The sequence below is a fragment of the Phoxinus phoxinus genome, assembly GCF_949152265.1.
Source record: "Phoxinus phoxinus genome assembly, chromosome: 5".
NCBI classification, from domain to species: Eukaryota; Metazoa; Chordata; class Actinopteri; order Cypriniformes; family Leuciscidae; genus Phoxinus; species Phoxinus phoxinus.
The window spans coordinates 27,016,330-27,031,812 of NC_136880.1; the positions used below are offsets into that span (position 1 = coordinate 27,016,330).

General features: G+C 37.8%; 1 long non-coding RNA gene across 1 annotated transcript in view; it reads right to left on the reverse strand.

Annotated features, from left to right (window-relative positions):
- Positions 1-15,483, reverse strand: part of LOC306998092 — an 81,681-nt gene that overhangs the window by 45,141 nt on the left and 21,057 nt on the right. The window lies entirely within an intron of this gene.

The window sequence follows — 15,483 nt, forward strand, 5'->3', positions numbered from 1 at the left end:
GAGATCTCCGATCACCATTGTGGTGTTGAAAAGTGCACTTAACCCCAGGACGCTCCAGAGACGGTGTCCATGCAATTAGTATAATATAAGTCACTTAGGATGAAAAAAAAAAATCTGCTAATGTCAAGTAATAAAGCCATGGAAAGGCATATCAGGCGTGTTGGTTGAGAACGGTTCATTCAAAACATATGTTTCTTCCCTTCACATTGACATGATTTCAACCTCCACATTCCTTTTACATGATAAACATCATTTTAATAAAAAAAAAAAAAAAAAAAAATATATATATATATATATATATATGAGAGGGCATAATAAACTCAAGCAATTAATGGTATTGATCATCACATACCCAAAGCCTCAGCTTGATAATGCCTTGCCTTTAGGGTGTACTTCAAATAAAAGACAAAGAGGAAAAAATAAAGATAAATTACTGGAAAATCCTGATCTTCAAATATCTGAACTGCATGATGCAAACCATTAATACTAGGAAAGAACATGACAGAAACGAATAAAATGCAAGCTCATGCAATATATAAAAATGTTAAGTTAACAATAAATAAAGGATTCTATTGTATAGCTTGTTACGCACTGCAAATGCACCACTGTTATTGCAATTTAGTTAGTCCTCTCGTGTATCTATAATAGTCTTTTATGTACTGTAGCACTACTTTTAGGCTAGTTGTTAAAGTTCAGCTTATCATTACTAGCCTCATACAGTAATCAGATTTTAAATTAATACTTACGCTTTGAAGCCGTTTTGGATAAAAGCTTTTTGTTAATGTATTTCATTTGTAACTAAAGGTGGAAGGGATTCAATGTAGTCATCTGCTTGCAATAAATCCTAATGTTCCACAGGACTTATTATGAAGGTTCACTAGTTGTGTTATTCATTTGGGTGGAACAGAATGTAAAATCTGTTTTGGCATGCTAACCTTGAAAGATATACAGGGTTTTGAGCAAGCAGCCCATTTGCAAAGTTTATTATAAAACCTTTGGAGTTTTCAACATAGTTCATTCCTGCATGATGTCCGACCTTGCGCCTCCATTAGGCGAGAAAACTACATTTCAGTAATGAGTAATTTGGAGGTGCAAGCAATTTCATTCTCAGCTGGACTAAGACTGGAATGGTGTGATTATTTCCAGGGTCATTATGTAGTGAATCTTACTATTTAACATAGCATGCATTGCGTGAAATATTGATGTAGTTACAGGCGCTAACTGGTCTGGATTCAGCACATGCAACATGAGCAACTGGTACAGACTCTTGCATGGGCTGTGTTCGAAATCGCCCCCTAAACCCTCATTCACTATTCTCTACATTACACCGTCCACTTGGGAGTGAATGAAAAGGAGTGAATGAAAAAGAGAAAGTGAAATCGGACACTGAGTGCGCCGGAATGGCTGAGCTTCTGCATAAAATGTGCTTGGTGTTGAAACTTAGCAAATTGTCAGCTCCAGGAGCAATGAAAAGATGTATCTTGAATTCTGTCATTGAAACTAGCATGTATAATATCTTAATGAAACAATTTAATAATCGAGTAAAAAGGAATTTATACCTGTATGATAGTACGCTGCAGCCACATTGGACCAGCGGTTTGTAAAATGGATGATTCAGCTGCAGGCGCCATATTCTGGTGAGATGCGGGAATTCATTCGGCATGACTCTGACAGTGCATTATGGGTATTCTCCAGCCGTTGAGCATACATCAGTTGTACACTCGTTATCGCGTTGCATTTTGGGATTGAATGAGTGCACTCAATAAAGTCCACAATGGTTTCGGACACCAATCGGACACAATCCAATCTGGGGACAGTTAATAATGTGGCACTCATTCTTTTGTCGTATGTATCAATTTCATTCAAAAAAGGCATACAGTACATTATAAATGCAATTTCTACATACATGACAGAATACACCACTTTTATGAGCAGCAAATTTTTAATTTACAAATGAAAAATTATGTTTAATATATTTTTTTGGAGAGTAAAACACAACTTCCCTAAAAAAAGATCAGTTTCGAGTGATTTTCGAGTGATTTGAAATCCTATTCAAATCGCATTTCTGGAAATCTGTTTCAGTCTGACAGCTCTGATCGGATTTTGCGTGGTTTATGTGACTTTCTCACTGCATGTAAAATGTAAACATCAGATATATAGGAACATTGTCACGGAGCGCTCTGCGTCGCCTCCTCCTGGTCTGTCCAGACCACTTTCCCCCCAGTATTAAGGACTGCACTTCCCATCACTCCCTTCACCATCTCATCACCGTCCTTCCCTGCCTGGTCATCATCATCACTGTCATCTCTGTCACCTGTGCACACTCAGCTCCCTTTAATCTGGACCCTTCTCCCCTTTGTTCTCTGCGAAGTCTTGTTTTGCCCATGCATACATTTCTCAGCGTTTGTTCCCTGTCTCCCAGTCCTAGTCTTCCTGATTTCCCTGGTTCCTCTATCCCTGCCTGTTTCCTCAGACTCTGTTCAAGAACATTTGCTGCCTGCCTCGTCCATTGCCTGTTTCTGACCTCGAGTTCTGGATCGCTCCTGTGCTTCATTGCCTGCCTGTGTTTAATCTTCTGTGTGTTTGTGTTCATCTAATAAAGTACTGCAAATGGATTCGAACGCCTCTGACTCCACGTTACAAACATAGGACATATAGGAAACATGCTGAAAATCGCTGCTGAAACAAGATCGTGTTGTTGTAAAGTGTCGGAGAGAGGAAAATGACAATATAAGAGACATATTTTAAAACCGTCGGAGACGACGGAGATGACTATACATTTCTGACGCTGCCTCACCGTAGTCCTCATGCAGTAGTTCAGCACGGCGGCTACATAATATAATATTGTGAATAAGGCAACATCTGTATTGCAAACCCCTCCATGTTGCAGTTGTTTTTTGTCTTATACCTATCATCACAACGTCATTGCCATAGAAACCAATGCAAATATTCCAGAAAACGGTCAATCATTTTAGATCAGATTCCAATCGGATACACAAATAATCTGTATGTCTTTCTTTCTTCTGTTGAACACAGACAAAGATATTTTGAAGAATGTGGTAAAAGTGCACGCTAGCCATTGATTTCCATAGTATGGAAAAAAAAAATATATCATGGAAGTCAATAGCTATACCGTCAACTGTTTGGTTACCCACATTCTTCAAAATATCTTAGTCTGTGTTCAGCCAAAGAAAGAAATGTATACAGGTTTAAAAAAGCTTGAAGTTGAGTAAACAATAACAGAATCTTCATTTTTGGGTGAACTGTCCCTTTAAAATATAAGATATTTGAACCTTTTCTGACATGACAAGGTTGTAAAATGCCATGTAGCGATATGAAAATAACAATTAAGATGTGTACACTTGTTTGTATTCAAGATTTAAAGGTACATTGTGTAGGAATTTCTCCCATCTAGCGGTGAAATGGTATTTTGCATTCAAACGAATAGTGCTCTCTAGTGCCTTGCTTTTTCAAATGCGTGTTGCAACTACGGTAGCCGTTATGTACCAAGAAGCTATAACAACAATAGCCCTTTGTCGTGTTTAACTATACATGTTCTACTGTTATGCTGCCTATGAATGAATTACACAACCAAGCAATGAAAAAAAGCTTGCATTTTAGACAGTAACATTGACTTACCTGTCTAGAAGAACGCAGGCAACTTCAGAGTCCCTTTCAAAGTCTTTCTCCTTCATTAGCTCTTTCCACCTGGGTAAAGCTATCCCGTTATTTACCCTCGGTTTTTGAATTTGCCGGTCACGTTTTCTTTTAAATACAATTTTGGCATTTCTCCTGTGGCTCGGCATTAGTATGATCCTGAATTATGAAGTAGGTCTACCGTGCAGGGCAACCTTTCAAATTTACCGGGGTAGTGACACGCATTACGCCTCTCTCCTTGTTCATTTCTGCTGGTGTCAGTCACGTTACGCTGGCTCTGAACGAAAACACATTGTCGAAATGAGCTGAGGTAGCCTAGTGCTTTTTGTCCCTCTCTGCTATTATAGTTTTTCGAGATGGCGGAACGACATGGAAGCCTCCGTGGAGTCACCTGTCCCATGTAAATAAAGATAAGAAATTCTTTGCGTACGAGGATAAGTCAGATTATTGGGAGATGTAATTGTACACCATTGAGGAAAAATTTATGAATAAAGACATTGATTTTAGCTAATAAAATACTTTAAAAAAAACTACACAGTGTACCTTTAAGGAAAATATGGTATTCATTTTTCTTTGGTTACACCACATGACATTCTTTAAGTCATTAAATTGACTTTTTTTCATATACATGAATACACAGAGTACTTTTCTAAGAACTTGCTATTTGTTTTAAATGTGATTTTTTTCTCCTTTTATATATTACACCCCTAAATGCTATTGACCCTGTATCAATTTGAACAGAAATTATGATAACAAGCACAATAAATAAGTAGACATTATCTGTCACCTATCTTCAAACTCCCTTCACGAAAACTCTTCGTAAATGAAGTTTATATTTTGCTGGGGACAAAGACACATAAATTACAGCCTTGGAGAATATAAAGTGGCTTTCCGTTCTGATCCCTAACACCTCAGCTTAGCCGGAGAGCATCTGAAGCGCCTTCAAGAAAGCATCACAACACAGCGCAACATCATAGAACATTCAGAGACTGAAAAGGTCAATAACGAAAGATTTCATTCTATCTCTGAGGAATCTCTCATAATAATGGAGGCAAGCATTGCCGGCAGAGCCCGTGGTTCGCTTTAAGTGAGGACAGGCTTTTTATCATCCTACGCAATGACTGACAAAATAACCTTGTCTAAAAGCCTGAGTCTGCTGAGGAACAGATGACTGCAGAGCTCTCTACAAAGCCATCGGTTTATGCATTTGGATGACCCCCAAGACCCATGAAGATGGGTCTGACCTTGCCGTAATCACACTAGAGTAGGTACTAGAAGAGGTATCTCCACCTCTTCAAAACTCAAAGTTGCATCTTCCATACCAGACAACCCCCACATTTTACATGAGCCACCATCAGAGCATGCAGTGAAGGACGCTTAGGGCAAGGGCAAGCTATGCTGAACAGCAGATGTGCACAAAATCCCCCAGAGCTCCTGGTGTGAGTGGGCTATGTTGTGATTGCCAGGCTGCACCACCCTGCCTCCATCTGGGAGAACATGAAAATTCCCAATGATTCCCTAAAAGATTGAAAGATTTTTCATGGTTCTGAGAACCAACGGAGAAACCACTGAGGGATTACCCGCCTTAGTGCCCTTGAAGTTCTCACAAATTCACACATGCAGCCTTTTCTTCACTCCCATGTGCGGCCCACCTTAACCTTAAGCTGTACACATACTTTAATCCCTGACCGTGTGACTATGACCAGAATTGTCTGAGCTCTCACATCAGCTGTAGCATCTGATGGGATTGTATTCTGGATTCAAAACAAAGGCATGTGAGATACCACAGAGAATCATTGTTGACATAATTCCTACTCCACACAAACAGGTGAACCAATTCGAATGATTACATCATTTGTGGGCTGTGTTCTTCAGTGAGGTCATAACATAGCATTGTGCAAGGAAACACACAAAAAAAGTCTTCATTAATCAATAATCTGCCCTGTAAATGATCATAATTTGTGTGAATAGGAATAAAAGCTGTTGCTGTTTAACTGCCAGGAGTGCCTATTTCACCTGGAAACTGCAGTGAATTGTAGTTAGAGGCACATTTTTCTAATAAGCCTACATATGTTCTCCATAAAAATCCATTAGACCATATTAATTAATATACTGTACTGATACTGCTCTTTTCCTGCCTTGAAGTACCTGTATCTGCAAAAAGAGTGCTAATATTGAGTGCATCAATAGATGGAACAAACCATCAGGCCTGAACTATAAAGAAACAGCAGTAGACACTATCTGACAAAAATAGCTATTAGCATCAGATTCAAAGCTGGGCAAACGAGAGAGGATTGATCGACCACTAAGATGTGCTTGATTTAATCACTACATTACACACAGCTCACATTAACCTACAACACAAGGGCAGAGATTATGAGTATACTACAACTTTAAACATAACATTTTTATTGCACCTTGGGCAGAACACAGTAGAGTCAGATTGTCCTAACACTTTTGGTAAATGTCACGCAAATGATGGAACTTTTCTATTAATATATTTTAAAATGTATTTTATTCCTGTGATGGCAAAGCTGAATTTTCAGGAACTATTACTTCAGTCTTCAGTGTCACATAAACTTTTGAATGGTAATGTATACATAATAATTAAAATTGTACAAATATACATACCTTAAACTGTATGAATATTAATATAATCATGTTACAAAGAAGTCACTATATTGCATCATCATAAAAAAAAAGATTGATCTCATCTAGACTTTTGTTCATTTTGCTTTAATCCACCATTTTATTTACAAAAATAATTTGCGACCAAAATTCCACACAAATGGTTGTAAATCTTGGATCATGGGAAAAGTTCCATCTCCCTTTTGTCCATTTAAATTGTTTAACAAAAGATCTACAGGTCTTTCCCTAAACAGTCTTTCTCCATTCAATCAAACATGTCTACATGTTTCCTCCTTTCATATTCACCAAATTAAAAGTCCCCAGCACCGCACTCCCTACTGTATCCATACTGGAAATCAACATGAAATTGACTCTATTTACTCTCTTAATACACTTTCCAGGTCTTATTGTGCATTCATCAGAGTATTTTATTTTCGAGAAAAAAAATGCCTGTCTTCGTACTCTTTCTTAAAAATGTACTTACTCCACTTCTGAATGCGGATCCTTTTTAGGTGACATTACCAATCCTTTTCAAGCCATCCGCTGCAGCCACCTGGCTCCATTCTCCAAGTAAGCCCACTTTTCATGATTCAATCAATTACAGACAGTTCCGCTCTATATTTTTTCTTGAGTATCCTGTGCCACTCAGAAATATATCAGATTATGAGAGTAAAATGAGTCTGCCAGGCCCTTTCATCTCCTCCAAACATTTTCCAGCAGTTTCAGACATACAATTGAGCAGCAACAGTTTATATCTCAGTATATTACTGATGTGCGTTAAGCGTTGTGATATTCCATCATATTTTCAACAATATATTTTCAATACATTTGTTATTAAGTTACTGTACCCCTCACTAATGAAACTGTAACCACAATCTGTATTAGAAAGCCAGCGCTGGCGGCACAGAGAGAATTCCTCCAAAACCCTCCCAAATGGAGCATCCATGATGGCCACACAGACTGTGTGGAGGCCAAAGCCATCTGTTGCTCAAGTGTTAGTAATTTCCTCACCAGGCCTGTCAGCTGGAGCACTGCCTTGATTGGGCAATTCTGATGCTCATGGTAAACCAGCAAAATGTCACTGCACCTGGGCTCTTTCTGCAAACAGACAATTATCATTTCAATCAATGGGGTATTGGGATCTTAGTGGGGTTCCTCTGTGGTGAAAGGATTGCCTCAGATTCTTATATAATTAAGCCCTGGCATGAAATGTCAAATTTAAGCGTCAAACGTAACGTAGCCCAATGCTCATCAGCCTGATTTATGAATTTACATCTGTAATTGGTTGTTCACACCAAATATTAAAATACCTTACAGACGGGAAACATTGCGGCATGAATATAAGAATCGAGCAGAAGTAATTTGGCAGTAACATTCAGTCAGTCTGTTCGGAACAGCCTCACGTGAAGCCCTGCAGGAGGGAGAGACAGGGTGAGTCAGATCCACCGCTAATGCTGTGTTTCTGGAGAGGAAGAGGTCCTGTCAGCAGGATGCTACAGCGGTGCTGATAAATCGTGCTGCGTGACTGAAATTCACTAATAATAACAATCAGTCAAAATCTTCGACAGCTATTGCCAGGCGCCAAACACGCCTTTGTCTGTGCACACATAACCGAACGCCTCTTAATTTGCTAATCAATTGGCCATGTCTGCTAAGCCTTGCAATTTATTATGCAAAGCCGCCACAACCTGTTGATGAGAAAAGCTCAGTGTCACATGAGAGCATTCATTTCCATTCCGGCTCAATTTTAAACTGATAAATCAAGACTATTGATTTTTTGAAAGATAATGTTGGACAGTAAGAATGATAGATGCAGGGTTCAAAATGGCATCATAAGGGGAATTCAAAGAGAATGAACTGTGCCGATGGCAGCACTGTTTATTTGCACGCATGATCTCTGTGCTGTTTTAATGTCCAATTCAATAAAGGTTAATCGGGTAATGCCACAAACAGAGGCACTCTCACAGACAGCACGCAATCCCGCATTCAGTTCTCTTTGCGCCTGAATGGCCAAATACAGACACATTTGTCAAAAGGCCCATCATGTCGACTATCTCACGTAAATACAGTCGGATATGGTGATCATAAACAGCTCGGTGAAAACCGGATGTGTGACAGTATATTAGATTAATTCACTTAAAGTTACAGCAGCCTCAAATAACTGTCTGAGTCATTAATGTTATTCAAACAACAAAATATGTTAAATGTATATGTTAAATATACTGTACTTGAAAACATAATGTATTTAATTTGTATCTCATCATGTACAGAGTTCTTGGATATGGAGGATGCAGCAGACTACCATGATCTGGCATACTTTGTGTGGACTGTACGTATGGACAGATGGTGGCAGGGGGTCTGTTCAAAGAAAATAATTTTAAAAAGCATAAAAATGTAAGAAAAAACAAACAAAATAAAATGTTGCATTATTGTTTATATCTGATTAATAATTATTATTTAGTTTTATTGACATACATTATTTTATATTCAGTGTCTTAAAGTATACTTTTCAGATAATATTTACTCATTTTCATTGTTTTTCTATTTTTTTTATACTTTTCAAGAACAAATGGGTCTTTATGCATATAATATAATATAATATAATATATAGATGCCATTATATTTTAGGATCCCTTGCTAGAGGATCATCACATTTGGGGGACCTTGGCATAAAAAAGTTTAAAAACACCTGGTCTAGATCATGAAATAGTGAAGAAAACACTATTGCAACTTCTGGCACTTCCTGACTTTGCCAAGTTAGACACATTCCCAGGTTTACATATTTTGAAGTTCCTGGAACAACATTCCTGTCCTAAAAATTTAATCCTAACCTTAGTTATCCCTAAAATCCGAGGGAACTAATAGGTGAATTATACTGGTGTAGAAGCACCTAACCCTGGTTGTAAGCCTAAACTTGACATAAACTTAAACTCAAATCTGATTGGTTGATTATGTTGTTCCAGGATTAACAAAGATGCTGATCCAGGAACATGTTGTACAGTACTTGGTGAAACTGTACAACATAATCATGTCAACATAATAGAGTCAGATTAAGCATTTTGTGATGTAATGTTTTTTTTCTGTTATCTGCGAAGTACATTCACCCTTATGTGCATGAAATGAGAAGAAATTCATGAACAAAATTGCTTTTAGTTTTAGAGTTTTATGCACAAAACGAAGTGCTGACTTCACATTTTCGCTGACAAAATGCAACTGCCTTGTGTCTCAATGTGTTTGAAATACATTAAAGTGCAATGATTAATTCAGTCCACAAAATTAGTCAGGTTACACTTGGCAACCCATAATTTAGTGCATTCGTCACAAAGTGTGCAAATATGCATTGGCCAGCACTCATATGAGGGAACAGTTTGAGGCCGTGTTAGTGAAGCTGTTCATGAGTTTGCTTACAATATTGATGTTGTTAGAATGACATTGCAAAAAACTGCAAAAGGTGCAATAAACATGAGAGAATGCTACTATTATGAATGTACTGTTTATGCATTGGCTAGAAATGCTAACAGGTCCATGGGTGTGACAAAAAATTGCCCATGTGCAATCATTAGTCTTGGCAGAAGAACTGTCCAAGAGTAATGTAAGGGAAGGCACACAGGGAGAAAGACAAGGAGGTGGAGGCGTGGTACTGTCAGGAGGAAAAGGAGGAGGCGTTGTATGAAATAACACATGCTACAACATTGCAATATGCCAAGAACCAAAATAAGGAGGGATATAGTTATTACTTTGCTTTTGTTTTCTCTACACATTTTGTCTTTCCTTTGACTTTTAACTGTGACATTCAATCATTTTAGCAGTTGATGCTTCCGCATTGCTATCTCTGTAATGGTGCCCAGACATGGGGTAAGGAGTTTGAATCCATTAACATTTCATTCACCATCCATCTGTCATCAGTTCTTGGTAGCATGCTTCTGCGTTGACAGCACTTCCAATAGAAAATGAGCTAGTTACTTTGAGTTTATCTAGCCTAACAAGAACTAAACCTTAAGTAAATTGTCCAGCAACATTACAGCGGTTTTCAAAAGGATGTAGCATTACCGGTAACAAGCTGTTTTTTTCCAACAAGATTTTTTTTAAATGCAGACCCAACTCCACAGCCACAAGTCTGATTCAATCGAGTCAATTCATCTAGATACGTAGATAGTTAATCTATCTATAAATTACAGGTACGTCTGTGTGTGTGTGTGTGTGTATGTGTTTGTGTGTTATTCGCATATCTCTCGAACCATTAGTCCGATGGATTTCAAACTTGGAAGGTGTCTTGCTACGAGCACGAGTAAGTGCACTGCCAAGTTTGACTTTGTTTGGATTAGAAATGCAAAAGATATCGTTAAATATATCGGTTAAAGCACACATTGGCTTTTGCTGCTCTAGCCGCTGGCCACTCCCCCTCTCACACTGCACACTGAGTGAGCACAAGCAGGACCAGAGACAGAGAGGGTCGAAGAAAGCAGCGGAGCATAACGGGTAACTCTCGCCAAAATTTAACCTATAGGCTCTTTTTGTTAATCTATCCGAGTCAAACTTTCGTGTAAAAGCATAATTAGAATGGAAACGCCACTATTAAGATTGACAATATTTTAGTTTTAGGTCTAAATGCCTTTTGAAAGGGAGTGCTAGGGGCACTTCAATGATAGCACCAAAATCGCTATTTTTAAAACACTAAGAAGGCTCGGCACAACATAAAACTGTACTCAAAGTATCACCAGGGGCTCTACACATGAACTTGAGCATTGACTACATTGTTTGTGTACACAAAGTTAACTAAAAAGAAAGGTTTTGTACAGTTAGTGTTTCTGGTGGTTGGAATTTTGTCAGTCAAAAGTAGTCGATCTCTGAATGCAACGTAACATGAAGAGAGTAAAGATGGAAAGCTTTTTTCCATATAAATTGCCATGAGCTAAGTGTCTAAGTTATCATGATTTTCATTGGAATTACAAGTTCATGACATTTCCTCATATGGAGTCAGTTCATTACGTTGCGTTCGGAGATCGACTACTTTTGACTGACAAAATTCCAGCCACCGGAAACACTAAAGATAAAGTGAGACGTGCAAAACCTTTCTTTTTAGTAAACTTTGTGTACACAAACAATGTTGTCAATGCTCGAGTTCATGTGTAGAGCCCCTGGTGATGCTTCAAGCACAGTTTCATGTTGTATCGAGCCTCAGTGTTTTAAAAATAGCGATTTTAATGCTATCATTGTAGTGCCCCTAGCACTCCCATTCAAAAGGCATTTTGACCGAAAACGAAAATACGGTCATTCTTAGAAGTGGCGTTTCCCTTCTAATTATGCTTTTACATGAATGTTTGACTCGGGTAGATTAACAAAAAATAGCCTAGGTTGCAATTTGGCGAGAGTTACCCTTAAAATAGTGTTTTCTCGGAGTTCAAAGTGTAGCCTGCTCCCTGAATCTTTGCGCTTATTCATTTGTGGATGTTAACTCAATGGATCCTTTACATTTAGATATAAAACTACATTTAAAAAAAAAAGTAGATTATTTTTCACTAAACTTTCTTAAAGTATTTATATTTAAAACAAATGATTGATTATTGAGATGCTTTTAGAATCTTGTTAGAATGCATCACCATACTGACTAGTTGTCCTCACAGCTAATACAAATTATTTATAATTCAGACTGCACTGAAAACAAATATAAAGTAGCCTAGTTTCTGAGAAGATGGCTTTGGCTTTGAGCTGATGTAAACAGGCAAGGCTTCCTGCAATGATATTTGAATTAAATAAAGAAAATATACTGAACTGAGAAACATATATATATATATATATATATATATATATACCATTTATTCACAAGTTCACAAATGTACCTAAATTCAATTTTTAAAAAAAATCTGGTGATACAGTGCACCCTTTAAAGGGGTGGTAAAATGCCCTTTTCACAAGATGTAAAATAAATCTCCGATGTCCCCAGAGTGTGTGTGTGAAGTTTTAGCTCAAAATACCTCACTGATATTTTTATATAACATGTTAAACAGTCCTTCCAGAAAAAAGCGGCGGTTTTTAGTGATTGTTGCGGGCAAAAATCCTTGATTATGCGGCACGTTTTCTTTAAAAAATGTGATGGAATATGCGGGATATTTATGAAATTTTATGCGATGAAATTGCGGGAACTTGCAAAAATTGCGGGAACTTGCAAAAACTGCGGTTTGATGAAAAAGAGAAAAACATTTTTTTCCCCCAACACCCTATTCACTAGGCTACTACTTTAATGTAAAGAGTCATTTATTACTTCCTATGATAAGCAAGCATACTACCTCACATAAAGTGCTGGGAATACAGTATTTAAGTTCTCATCTTGTATTGTTTCAGACCTTAATAAACACATGGCTCAAACTTACAAAATATTGATGAGTCGAACAAGTTCTGTAGCTTTACAAAATGAATATGCTACAACTTCTGTAAAAATGACAAAGTGGCAAAGTGGTTGTCCAGCGTCGACTTCCGCCTGTGGTCCAACACGCAGTTGCACGGAGTACAAAATAATTTGCCCCCACTGTCATGTAACACACTGCGAAACTGCTTTGCGCGGTCTTTTGTGTTTATGTTTGTTGGCAAATGAGAATGATTTGCGGGCTTCATCATGGTTTCATCAGCATTACGGGGTTTGCAGCTTTTCAATGATGTCGCGCAATTTCGTCACTTCATAGCGTTCCCATGGCAACAGGGCAAATGGCTGCGCTTGTGTGAAGTAAACGCAACATTTTTCAACTTTCTGCAAAGATATATGTGACTTTTTACAACGAAAATGCGGGAATTATGAAATCATGCAAGCCCGCATATTTTGCGCGCGGAAATCGGCAATTTATGCGGCGAAAGTGCGGCGTATTTGAAAAAAGGCACCCCCCGCATAAATATGCGGACTTTGGCGGATTATGCATTGAATCATGCAATCGCATAATCGCGTTTTTCTGGAGGGACTGGTTAAAGTTGTCACTTTTTGAGGGTGAGCAAAAACGCACCGTTTTGTGTCTGGCCCTTTAAATGCAAATTAGCTGCTGCTTCCGACCCAGAGGGCAGGGTTTCAAGAGCTCGTGTGTTAGCAGCTCCATTACCTCACGCAGACACACATTAAAATGACAGAAACTGTTCTGCCTTTATGTTTATTAAACTGATTCAGATAATGATGGAGAGACTCAAGAAGAAGTGACAACATGTAGAATGCAACAGGACGTCTCTGAATGGTTAGTTGATGAATTTATGTTGCTGATGTGGTGTTAACTATCTTCAATTAGGATATTCTTTCATGATAATCTATAAATCGCTTGTATAGGAACTGTTGTGAGATGCACACAGAGTGACTTTCTATTGCATGTGAAAAGATGGATGCTAGTTTGAGCAGATTCACAAATGTGCTCGACTACAACAACTCTCCCTCTTCTCAACATGGACTGTGTGTTCCCAGGGGCGGGGTTTATGTACATTTTAGGGTTGGTGATGTCACTAACCCGTGAGGAAAGTTGTGTAGTCCAAACCAGCCGTTTGTTGTAGTCCTTAAAAAACTATTTCTTTAAAAGCAAATATCTTCCTTTGCTTTGAACTTTGAGCGTTGTAACTTTGCAGATGTTGTTTATGCTCAAACAGCAACATTACACACTAACTAAAGTTAGAAAGTTAAATCATACTCAACCACCCCTTTAAGCATGTTTCAATTAGATGCATTTGAAAGTGTGCATCACTTGGAAAGCATGTTTTAAGTATGAAATTTGCCTACAAATATCTGTACATATTTTTCACAACTTTTTTTTCTCCACCACAATACAAGTTTATAATTTAGTTTTGCACAATACTCCACCCTCTCTGTAACCTTTAGAACTAAAGGGGCCATTTTCGCTAAGGTAATTTACGCATAAGTCTTATGCATCACCCTCTTCATATTTGAAATGAGTAACAACACTTACTCACGGGTTGCAGGTTTGCCGTTGGGACCAATAAACAGTAGCTGGCACTGATCCATCCTTTAGTACATTGAGGCAATCGGTGCTCAAATATGGTAGATGAACTGTTGTGGGTTGATTGAAATAATCATAAAACATAAGCTGTATACACTACTACCATTCAAAAATTTGGGGTCAGTAAGATTTGTTCAAGGAAAACAATACATTTATTGGCAAGGATGCATAAAAATGATCAAAAGTGATAATTAAGACTTGCATTTAAAAAAAAAATTTTTTTTTTTATCATAGTTTAATATTAGGCAGCACAACTGTTTTCAACATTATTTATAAGAACCGTTTCTTGAACACCAAATATAGCATACAATGATTTCTGAAGGATCATGTGACATAACCTTGAGACTACAACTGTGCATTGATATAGTGAGGAAACCATTGAATTGATACAGTACTTGGATACAGTTAAATCAACGTAAAAATGGAGCAAGGTTTCATTTGAATCAGATATTAAATCAGTTACATTAGCATCCTTGAAGCACCTGAATTGTGGCAAATATAGTTTAGCTGCGCTCAAGTGTGTACAATGATCCTTATTGTTGCAAACTACGCAGAGTGAAACAGAAACATACATTCTATTGTAAAAACATTGAGATTAAATTAAAATGATTGTTCATCTTCACCCTTTTAGGTTAGATATAATAAATATTCTAGTACAAGCAAGCTCTGTTCAGCTGAAATACGCATCATTTGAACTTTGAATGATGAGACTGTTAAAAAAGTCAAAACAAATGTTAATCTTATTGGCTCACGTGGCACATTACAAACTTATTTGTTTATTCTTCTGCAATACACTGACTGGCATTTCTCCTAGCATCTGTGCCGTAGGACAGACACATCAGTGTGGTCTTTGATCCACCTCATATAGCACATCAAAGCAGGGCTCAAATGAAAAGCTTTATTTGCCATCCCCACCTTGGCTCTTTCTAGCTCAGAGACAGTCAGAATGTATTCAATGCGCTCTCATCTCCACCACTTATCCACGGTGACACTTATCCTGAAACTGCATGCTATACATACAATAGAGGACTTGTATGTGAAATTTAAGCAATTTTGTACAAAGAAAGTGAAAAGTGGATCTGTATGAATTATACTGTTTGTAGTTGGAGAGAATCTACATACAGTAGACGCACGGTTTGATGCAACATTCTTTCAATTTTACATTCATTTTTTTCATATCACCTCAGATGATATCCTCATAGTTTTATACTAAACA